At 34.1% G+C, this 4885-nt stretch overlaps 1 pseudogene; it reads left to right on the top strand.

The window, feature by feature from the left end:
• Positions 1-241: 241 nt before the first annotated feature.
• Positions 242-4682, top strand: LOC115796645 (Fc receptor-like protein 5; annotated as a pseudogene).
• The last annotated feature ends 203 nt before the right edge of the window (positions 4683-4885 follow it).

Genomic DNA, 4885 nt, shown 5'->3' with positions numbered 1-4885 from the left:
GTAGGGACCTTTTTGACAAATTACATGTTTTATGTTTTGTTTTTTGTTTTTTTTGTTTCTTTACATCCTTGTTGGTGATGTTATATACTTTTACAAAATAGATGCTTCACAGTCATTGCAGCTATTTGTCAGAAAGCTCAGACTTGCTGGTGACTCTGTCAGAAACACAGGAAGGGGAAGTTCTTACATGCAACACATCCTCAGTTCAGTCCTCAGTGCACAAAGTCAGCAGCAAGACAACATGGCAGTCAGAGGTCCCGGCATCAGACTCTGTAAGTACTGAGCCTGTCTGTCTATAAAACAATAGAGAAAATGCATGCATGAACTAAAGGGATAATTAATAGATCCAAAATGCACCCATATAGATATAAATACAAAAAAACATTAAAACCATGTTAAATATTTAACTGCCTTTCTCCAGTGATGACCATGATGCTGCTGCTGTTCATTACAGTAGCTGAATTCAGTGATTCTCAAACACATAGTAAGTAGTTAAATATTTATGTTGATGTATTTCTAATAAAGTATATAATGGACTCATGACAACCTGGAGGTTTCTACAACATGTGCAGTTATTTGGGGCTACAATAGAGCTACAAATGGGTATTAAATTAAGCTTTTAAACTTTTAAACAAAATAATTGATTGCATTCAAGGAAACATAAAAAATAGTGAATGCATAAGTACAGTATATTTACTGTATCAGTAAATATGATAATATTGTTTTATTTATTTTTATTTGAAATACTCAAAACAAGACTAGGGAGCCTGTTTTTAAGCTATAATTAATCTTGAATTTGAAATCATTTTCTTTAAATGAACTAAGACATATATAAACATTTTGCTTGGTTCTCTGTCTGAGATTCAGTTTTTCCTCAAGTTGATCCGAGCAGACACCAGTTCTTTGAAAGAGAATCTCTCACTATCAGCTGTGAAGGCCTGAATGGACTGAATGGATGGAGAGTGATGAAAAAAAGAAAAGGAGATATTCAAACATGTGCTTCAACCTGGGAAACATCTACTGGACCTTGCAAAATTATTAACGCATATCAGGCAACTGACAGTGGAGAATACTGGTGTGAAATTGGAGGAAAAGAGAAATCCAACTCTGTCAACATCACTGTAACAGGTACACAAACATTAACTATGCTGTGACACATTCAGTCACTCGTTTCTTTGGTATATCATATACAGTCATGCACAATAGACTATTTGTCTGTAATAACTGATTTATGTTAATTTACACATATATTTTTTTAACATGTTAAAATAGTTTTCTGATCATGTGTCATTCACATTTAGATGGTCCTGTGATTCTGGAGAGTCCTGTCGCTCCTGTGAAGGAGGGAGATAACGTGACTCTGTACTGTAGAATGAGAGACAAAGACTCCAACTTCACTGCTCAATTCTATAATAATGGCGTCTCTATTGGAAACAGCTCACTAGGAAACTTGATGATCCCCACTGTTTCCATGTCTTTGGAAGGGTTCTACAAATGTAGCATCTCTGAAGAGGAAGAATCACCAGAGAGCTGGCTCACTGTTCAAAGTAAGCTGCATGATGATGTAAAAATAAATTGGAGATTCTGCTCTGTACCTAAACTATATTTAAAACTTTGTACAAATATTACAATTTGTGAACAAGAGTGTAAATCATAGACAATACATATTATTTGATGAATGTATGGCACAATTGTACTGAATATTATTTATATTTTTTTTTTTACATCAATGGACATTTTTTACAGTAACTTAAAACCTTATATTTATGTCTAATACACATATATAATGATCAATCTCCAGGGCATCAGTCCCACCTCTACCTCATGCTCTGCACTGGTTTCATTGTGTTTTTGGTGGTTGTTCTGCTGCTATTAGTGGGACAGCACCGAAATCACAATATTGTTTATGCAGATGTTTTTTTTTTTATTATTATTCTCATTTCTACTTTACATTTTATCCTAATATTTATTGTATCCGACTTACTGTTTTGATCAGTATAATATGTTTGCCACTGCTGCACTGATATTACCCATCATGGGATTAATAAAGAGATTTCTTATTTTTCTTATCTTTTTATCTCTTCTCAAGTGCGAGAGCCTCAGAAATCCACTCATCATCCCATCATATTTAATGTGTTGCGCTCCATTGGTTTCATCTCTTTGTTGATGGCTTTGCTTCTGACTGTGGGACTTTCACGATGCCAGAAACATAGAGAGTCATCAGAGGTACTGAAAATGAAAATAACAACTTATAAATTTATATTGACATTTTATCTGTTTAATTATGACACTGACGTGTGTCCTTTAGGTCACTGAGTGCACAAACACCTGACTGGCCACAGGGGGAAAGAGTGCTTAAACAAATACAACGCAGATATATTTGTGGAGAAGCCTCCTATGAAAATGGACATTTGTATAGTTTCAATAAAAAGATATTTTTACCAGTTATATTACATACACAATGATAGCTGTGTCATTCATTTTGAAAAAAAAAATTACAGAAGTTATTTTATTGTTTTATTGTTTATTGTATTATTTAATTGTACACACTTCTGCAAACTCAAGGAAATACTAGCGATTACAAAAACGTACTTCATGGAATAAAAATATCTTGCTGTGTCGGCTCTGTCTGTTCACTGCCAGTGGTCTAAAATAGCTGCGGCAGATTTTAGACACTCCGTGTGAACCACACGTGTGACAAATGATGATGCTAGTGTTGCACTCTATGGAAACATTGTCAAATGAAAAATTATTTGTATCATATAAAGCTTGTATCAACAATACAGTATGACAAGTAAACATATCAGAGTTCCATTTTGTAACCGAAAATGCTGCATTAATTATAATAAAGCTGTGAAGTGTCGTCTTTGAGGTTAAATGTGTTCTGATGAGGAAAATCTTCAGTGATCAACAGAGAGAAAACATTTTTGTTTACTGAATCCACTGAGAAAATGTTCCAATACAGTGCTTGATTTTACACACCTGTGGCCGTGGAAGAGATTAGAACAACTGAATGAGTGAATAAAACCCTCTAAAATAACAGGCATTATATTAAGTCATAAGAAATTTAAGAAAGAAAGAATAAATAAACACTGTGCTGCTCCATTGATAAGACATTTTTTGTCTTGAAGTGAAAAAAAACAGAACAGTATACAGTATAGATGCTTTAAACTCAGAGCAGCTCTTTGTCAGAAAGCTCAGACTTGCTGGTGACTCAGTCAAAAACACAGGAAGAGGAAGTTCTTACATGCAACACATCCTCAGTTCAGTCCTCAGCATGGCAGTCAGAGGTCCCAGCATCAGACTCTGTAAGTACTGAGCCTGTCTGTCTATAAAACAATAGAGAAAATGCATGTATGAAATAAAGGGCTAATTAATAGATCCAAAATGCACCCATATAGATATACATATAGAAAACAGTAAAACAATGTTAAATATTTAACTGCCTTTCTCCATCTTTCTACTGGTGAACATGCTGCTGCTGTTGGTTACAGTAGCTGAATTCAGTGATTCTCAAACACACAGTAAGTAGTTAAATATTTATGCTGATGTATTTCTAATAAAGTATATAATATATTTAATATGTCTCATGACAACCTGAAGTTATTTGGGGGCTACAATCGAGCTACAAATGGGTTCTCAATTTTTAAAACTTTTAAACAAAATAATTGCATTCAAGGGAACATAAAAAACAGTGAATCCATATGTACAGAATATTTACTGTTTCAGTTGATATGGCAACATTGTTAATTTATGTTTATGTGAACTATTAAAAACAAGAATAGGGAGCCTGCATTTAAGCCATAAACAAGATGATTTTGAAATTATTTTGTTTTAAATTACTAAGGCATTCATAAACATTTCCCTTGATTCTCTGTCTCAGATTCAGTTTTTCCTCAAGTTGATCCGAGCAGACAGCAGTTCTTTGAAAGAGAATCTCTCACGATCAGCTGTGAAGGCCTGAATGGACAGACTGGATGGAGAGTGATGAAAAAAATACATGCAGATATTCAAACATGTGCTCCAACCTGGGAAACATCTACTGGACCTTGCAAACTTACTAACGCATATCAGTCAACCGACAGTGGAAATACTGGTGTGAAATGGCAGGAAAAGAAAAAAACAACTCTGTCAACATCACTATAACTGGTACACAAACATTAACTATGCTGTGACACATTTGGTCAATCGTTTGTTTGGTATATCATATACAGTCATGCACAATAGACTATTTGGAAATTTAATATTACCAGTAAGAAAAACTTTTTTATAAAAGTACATTGTAATCACCATAAAGACAACATGAAACAGATTTACTGAATGTGTAAATAATAAGTGTAAATATTATATAACTTTTCCATATTTCAGCACATTTTTTAAACATATAAAATTATTTTCCCATCATGTGTCCTTCACATTCAGATGCTCCTGTGATTCTGGAGACTCCTGCCGCTCCTGTGAAGGAGGGAGATAATGTGACTCTCCACTGTAGAAAGAGAGACAAAGACTCCAGCTTCACTGCTCAATTTGATAAAAATGGCATCTTCATTGGAATGATCTCAGCAGGAAACACGATAACACTCCCTGTTTCCAGGTCTTTTGAAGGGTTCTACAAATGTAGCATCTCTGAAGTGGGAGAATCACCAGAGAGCTGGCTCACTGTTCAAAGTAAGACTTATTAACATTTTACAAGAAATAGGAGATCCTGCTCTGTACCTAAACTAGATTAAAAACTTTGTACAAATATTAAAATTCATGAACAAGAGTGTAAATCAGAGACAGTACACATTATCTGATGACTGTATGACATAATTGCATTGAATATTGTTTTTCTTTTTTGCATTAATAGAAAATATTTACAGTAATTTACAACAATAATTATGTC

The sequence above is a fragment of the Archocentrus centrarchus genome, chromosome 18 (genome assembly GCF_007364275.1).
Source record: "Archocentrus centrarchus isolate MPI-CPG fArcCen1 chromosome 18, fArcCen1, whole genome shotgun sequence".
NCBI classification, from domain to species: domain Eukaryota; kingdom Metazoa; phylum Chordata; class Actinopteri; order Cichliformes; family Cichlidae; genus Archocentrus; species Archocentrus centrarchus.
The sequence above is the reverse complement of the archived record's forward strand: the minus strand, read 5'-3'. Positions and strand labels throughout refer to the sequence as shown.